Here is a 7,116-nt window from a genome sequence, read left to right on the forward strand (position 1 = left end):
GGAAGATGAAGAGTCAGTTTTGTTTAATAGTGTGACCTTTGGTAGGGCAACCATGCTCCATTTGGTGTCCACAGGACATAGGCAGCATCAACTGTATTTAATTTTTATTTGTTTTGTTTTGTTTTGCTAAGAGGGGAGTGGGGAGGAAGAGAGAATGAATGTAGAGGTAAGTGGTTAGGAAAGGAGGTATGAAATGGATCTGGGAGAAATTGGGTGAGGGGTGCACATGTTTAAAATATATTGTCTGAACCACCAATAAAAACTAAGGAAAAGAAAACAAAAGAAATTAGGGTGAGGCAATCTCCAGAGCACCCCCAGCCTCTTTCTAATCTCAGCAGTTACAAATTACACATTTGATTTTCCAACCCAGTTTCGCTTTTTAATAGCATGCATACATATATTTATATTAAAATCAGTGATGACGATAATTCTTTGTGCATGTAAATCTTCAAGTAGGCTAATGTTACTGAAAATAGAAAAATGTATTTGTTTTTCTTTAAAGTTTACTCGGTACAACATAATTTCCAGTTTCACTGAGGTGCCTGACCACGTCCACGGCCGAAGCTGCCTCGAAACTGGAATTCAGTTACTGAGTCAGCCCCAGCCTCAGCTTCCCTGTCAACTCCAGGGCGCGTAGCACTCCTTCTGTAGGTATGCCTCCCATCTTGTGAATCTTGCAGGCCACTCACACTCTGGACTTTTGAACGAGACCTGCCAGTCTCCAGATGGCTACAGCGCAGGGTGGCAGGCATGATCTCTGTAGTCTCCAGAGGTAGATGCAGGTAATCTCGGAGAAATGTCTCCAAGCAAACTGTTCCTTCGTGTAACCTTGAGACTTGAGAGACTGCATGGCCTTCATTAAATGAAGGTTGGGCACATTCTTGTCTGCCAGCTCGGGGTGCATGGGCATGTGGACATCTTTTTTAGCAACCATCACGCCTTCCTTAAAAAGGAGTTCATAGATGGCAATCCGATTCCTCTTAGGCATTAACATCACAGCGGCTGCAGGTCTGAGGCGGGGGCTTGAAAGGAAGGGGCATTCGCCAAAAATGCATTTTTCTAGTAGTATGAATGTCATGGGAGTATGACTGTCAGTAGTAGTGCTTAAGCTGAAAGATCTTAATTTGTTTACTTTTATCTTTAGATAGTTTTGGTTCTCAGGAAAAACTATAAATTCATTTCCTAGTCAAATAATTTAGTCCCCTCATAGTTTTTATGTGGGTTCTTGAGATCTCACTTTACATTCTCTCAGTTATGTCTGGATGAGAGGTGAGAATCTATATGGATGTCAGTTGGCCAACATCATCATTCACACGGCATCAGATAAATGGCATCTCATGGTCAAATGTTTACTTTCTGTTTTCTCTACCATGGGTCCTGTGTTTACTGACCTCTACCATTTGTGGCTTCAGCTTTGGGGAGACAATTGTGGGAAGGTATTTACATGTGAGGAAGTGTATCCCTCAGCATTGTTTTGTTGAAACTAACAGAACAATAAGAACTTGTTTACAAAAATAATTGGCTCACCAGAGTTCAGTAAGATGTGTAGGTTCTCTGAGAACCCACAGGTCACTCTGGCCAGGTGAGTATGTAGTCTAACTGAAAATCTTCACCTCTCCCTCTGCTCCAACAGATCCAATAACATAGAAACAAAGACCTCTTAGAATAACAGCTGACTTTTCAATAGAGACTTTTGAGAACAGATGTTCTACAGACTCTTAAGAGACCACAGATGCCTACCCAGACTATATCCAGCAGAACTTACAATCACTGTAGCTGGAAAAATAACAACATTCCATAATAAAACTAAATTTTCTTCTTTCTTTATCTTATTTATTCACATTTCAAATATGATCGCCTTTCCTGGTTTCTCCTCTGCAAATCCCTACCCCATTCCCCCTCCCGCTGCTTCTATGAGTGTGTTCTCCCACCCACCTACTCACTTCTGCCTCACTGCCCTAGCATTCATTCCATTACACTGGGGCATCGAGCCTTCACAGGACCAAGGGTCCCTCCTACCATTGATGACCAACAAAGCCATCCTTTAGTACATATGCAGCTAGAGCCCTGGGTCCCATGTGTACTCTTTGGTTGGTGGTTTAGCCCCTGGGACCTCTGGAGGGTCTGGTTGGTTGGTTGATATTGTTGTTCTTCCTATGAGGTTGCAAACCACTTCAGTTTCTTCAGTCCTTTCTTTAACTCCTCCATTGGGGCCCAGTGCTCAGACCAATGGTTGGCTGAGAGCATCCACCTTTGTATTTGTCAGGCTCTGGCAGAGCCTCTCAGGAGACAGCTATATCAGGCTCCAGTCAGCAATCACTTCTTTGCATCCACAATAGTGTCTGGGTTTGGTGATTGTATATGGGATGGATCCTCAGGTAGAGCAGTCTCTGGATGGTCTTTCCTTCAGTTTCTGCTCCACACTTTGTTTCCATACTTCCTTTAGACAGGAGCAATTCTTGCTTAAAAATGTGGAGATAAGTTGGTGGCCCCATCCCCCATCTGGGGGCCGTGCCTAACCTCTGGATAGAAGTACTACAATTCGAAGTCAAAACATTTTTCCTTTGAGACTAGGCATTTATGGCTCAAAACTGAAAAACTGATCCTCTGTAAAACAGGGTGTGGATATGCATGACTGTGTTCATGGACTGTGGCATTAATTTAAATGCTAAGAACCAGAACATATTTGTGGAGATTTCAAAAAAGCTAAATTAGAGATTCGAGGAATTAGCAAGTTAAATGTGCACATAAACAGATAGGCTCCTTAAAGTTTACATTTGGAGAAGTAGCTACTGGCTGCTCTTGTCATTGCCACATTTGTATACCACTGATTTCTATTCTCTTTACACTGGCATCTCTATGTGCATTTTACAATTGCCGTTTAGCTAAATCATTCTGTTGGAAATGTTTTCAGACATGAAATTATATTCTAATTTCCAATGTCAATGATTTTATAAATAATTTGAACAGAATATTACCATACATGTAGATAAAATATAAATCATAACTATTTCATTAAATGCTTTTTTCTAAATATATCAACCATCTTGACCTTTATTTTTTAGTTTATATATATATATATATATATATACCACATTTTATATACATATATACATATATATACATATACATAAGATACACACACGTACATATTTCAGAACAGGGTTCAGTATTCTGCCTACCATCTGAGGGGTCTAATTTTCTACTTAGCTGTATTATAATTGGCTGTTGTGCTAGAGAGTAAGTTCCTTTGAGAAGGAGGAAATGCAATCCTAAAGTTATTGACTGCCACCTCTGGGAACCAACACTCTTTATGTAGAGGAAGACCCTTTAGTTCCTTTTGGAAAAGGCAATATGTCTCTTGTAAGAAATGTATATTTGTTTTATCTTATTGAATTGGCAATTTTTATCTAAGTTCTTAGCAAAAAGTAATGCACAAGCCATTGAACTAAAAACAAAATATATCAAATTGAATGAGCTTTGTAATTAATTGAATGAGGCTTCTTTAACTTGTTTCTCTAAAACACACACACACACACAATTTTACACTTCTCAGTGAACAACATTCTCTGAACTGTCTAATAAATGCAGGAGATACATGGCACAAGCCCTTGTTTCACATGCTTGATGATCCAGTTTTCAGGAAAAAATGGTTTTCATCTTCCTAAAGGAAAAAAAAATGATTAGAACAGTAAGGTTTCCTAAACTGGGCCTCACAGGATTTGTGTTTTAGTGATTTGAAAGATCTTAAAGACATTACAGAAGTGTAATGACTTGGGGTGAACTAGTAGGTTCCTGCGCTTTGGGATACAGTGACAACCACTTTAGATTAAACAGAAATCTATTTTGGAGGGCGATGGAAACTAGGCAGCGAGACCTGGGTTTAATGCATCAAACTACTTGGAAAGTACTGGGAGATGTGAAGATTGTTAACAAGAAAGGCTTCAGAAGGCTACCTGTGCAGTACTGAAAATGCAATGACGAGATTCAGTGAAAAGCCCAACACGGAGACAGCTGAGATGCTGTTTCAGAGAGACTTTAGGGCCAAGGAACATGGACATTTGCCATCTAGACCCTCCTTGACTCCTCTTTTCTGTACAAATCAGAAATCTTGCTGGCAAGTGATTGACTTACAACTCAATATAGAATTTTTAAGAAATAATAATAATGAAATAAATTTCTTGGTATAATTTACTAGATTGGTTCACATGGTTGAAGGAAAAACTTGCCAAACTTGGAAAAACATGAACCCAGTTATCTGGAAAATTCACATTTATTTGTTTGCTGGGGAAGATAGGGTTGGAATGAGATAGATAGCAACCGTAAGGGACATTAAGACCAATTGCAGTAGGTTAAAAAAAAAAACTTGTTAGAAGGGTTAAACTTATTAATGCTGTGAACAGACAGACAGACAACAGCATAATAGAGACTTTAGGAAGAGTTCAGGCCTTAGCATTAGAGTTTGACAGGATTCTGAAGAGAAGAATGAGGCACACAGCAGAAGTGTAGGTCTTTCTGTATAGTTCTCAGTGATATGATTTCATGACAGGAGCCTACATTCAGGTTTTCTGATTCCCATATGAGAGACCAAGGAAGGGTAGAGAAAGGGATGTTTGGGCATGCATTACCCCTTTGATATATTCTTACTTCCCAGATGAGATGTGACATTTACCAGGAATTCTATTAGCAAGAGACACACAGATAATTCCCTTAGTAGTGCCCTTGTATCTATGAAAGGGCAGGGGCATCAGTAGGTGTTGTTGTTGGAGCCGCAGTCTGGTCTGGATTCTAAAATTGCATCCTTTTAGCAACTGTGATCATCTCTTCCTAGAAGCCTCACCAAAGAGGATAGGATTCCTTTCTGCAGTTGAAGCTCTCAAGTACTGGGAGGAAAGAGTGATTTATAACCATAGGCAATTCCCATTCCTTGCAGAGGTTTGAACATGGTTTAAGTGCATCTGTCAAAAACCCCTATATTGGAAGCTTGCTTTCTGATATGGTAATTTAAGGAAGTGGCAGAACCTTTTACGAAATGGAACTTAGATTAAGATAATTAGGTCACTGTATATACTTCCCTTGGAAGGAATTAAAATAGTTTTCTTGGAACCTTGGTTAGTTCTCAAGAGAAGAGATTATAAAATGATATTACCAATTTGTCCCTGGTTTCTCAGGCATTCCATCTCCAAGTCATATCGAACTTGCCCTAGCCAAACTGATGCTGCTGGCATCCTCTTGAGTCTTCAGAACTGTTAGATCATTTATAAACTATCCCATGCCATGTTTCATTCTTGTAACAGAGTAGACTAATATGTCCTTTTCATGATTTTGTTGCCTCATTTTTAAAATAAATGAATGCGGAAGCTAACGAGTGTTAAGTCATAGAATTGATGTAAAGATTAAATAACAAAATACTTAAATTTGGTGGTTAGGATAGTTTAAAAAACTTGCCAGAATAAAACTGTTATTAACTTTATTCTGTTAGCTCATGTCTGTCGTTGTTAGCTCTTGCCTGGATTAGCAATGTGGCCAGTCATGTGGCCACTCCCAAGTTTGACCTAAGTGTGGCTGGAGTCAGAGAATATGAGTATTTTCGTTGATACACAGAAATGAAGGAGCAATTTCTCGATCAAAGACAAGAGGTATAAAAAGGTGTCAAACAGATAAAAGATAATGGATTTCTATCACATTCTTTCTGAATAGATTTCTTATTGAATTGTAATCTTACTCTGTGTGCATGAATTGACTGCCATGTAGCAGCCCTTCAAGGTATTATATGATCTACACTTGATACATTCAAAACCTAAATGGGTGCTAGCACTATGACTGAGAGATGAATATTTTGAGAAAAACTGGGACTTAGATTGCTGTGTACACTACATTGGTATCATCACCTTTGGTATTTGATCTTTGGGGTTGTCTTGTACTTAGCAGACATACACACACATAACTACACTAAGGGAACTTAATTATTTTTCCCATTGGCCCTAATTAGACAATGGAAGGGCTCCACATGCATCCCAAAGTCTCAAGAGTGGAATAGTGTTTTTCCCATGTTGATGAAAGAGATCTGGGCAACTTTAAGGTTCCTAAGATCCTGGGTCATACTTTAAGTGAGGAAGAATGGAACCTTTAGCTAACAAGTTCTGGCAAAGACCAGCAGCTAAGTTGTTCACAAGAGAATTTGTACTGAGCAAATTGTACAAGGGTTCTCCTCTCTGATGAGGCTAGAAGACAACTCCAGTGATTACCAGTTGCTACCAGACAAAATACTCATTCTAATCTCTTATTTATTCTCAATACTTTATTTTATACAAACCACTACTTAAATTATATTACAATGAGATGGTCAATTTTATACTAACTTGAATAGACCATGAGGTGTCCAGATTGTTAGCTAAACACTGTTTCTAGTGAATCCTTGAGAATATTTCTGGAGTATATTAGCATTTGAATGCAACAGGTAGAATTAACTCTTTCTGCTTAAGCTGGTATATTGTCTTATGTCTTTGATGTTACTTATTCTCAGATATCTAGACCTAGACTAGAATTTATGCCATTTGCTCTCTACCACTCAAAGTTTGGATCTGTGTTTCCAGTTTTCATGGTTTTCCACCTCACTCATGGTAAATCATGTATTGGTTATAACCACTACACAAACATAATAAATTCAATCCTACATGTACATTGATACTATTTGTATAATAGAACCCTGACTAACACACATATTTACAAATGTAGCCCTGGTATTGTAATCATTATGTTTGTTTTAAAAAAACATCTCCTTGTGTGGGACACAAAGAAACAAAATGGCAACCCAGTGTGAGTAAATCTAGACTGTTCTTAGCCTCAGAAATAAAAAAAAACAGACTTGATTAAAAGATATTCCACATCCTTTAGGTCTCATCTGAGAGGTTAATTTTTTTTTCATTTCAAATCATTTAAAATGTGTGAAGTGGAATAAACAGTGTGTGTGATGTGCTCAAAATGAGCAAGAAAACCTGAAAGCCTAGGGTACCCTCCATTATGACATTTCCCTTTCAAAAAATGTATGTGCAAGAAGAAGTTTTATAAGGATTTCACTGACACAAATTATCCCTCAGAGGCAAAAAAAAAAAA

At 38.4% G+C, this 7,116-nt stretch overlaps 1 pseudogene; it reads right to left on the bottom strand.

Annotated features, from left to right (window-relative positions):
• Positions 1–530: 530 nt before the first annotated feature.
• LOC116098002 lies at positions 531–994 on the bottom strand (annotated as a pseudogene).
• Between the last annotated feature and the right edge of the window lie 6,122 nt (positions 995–7,116).

This window comes from Mastomys coucha, unplaced genomic scaffold (genome assembly GCF_008632895.1).
Source record: "Mastomys coucha isolate ucsf_1 unplaced genomic scaffold, UCSF_Mcou_1 pScaffold20, whole genome shotgun sequence".
Lineage (NCBI taxonomy): Eukaryota > Metazoa > Chordata > Mammalia > Rodentia > Muridae > Mastomys > Mastomys coucha.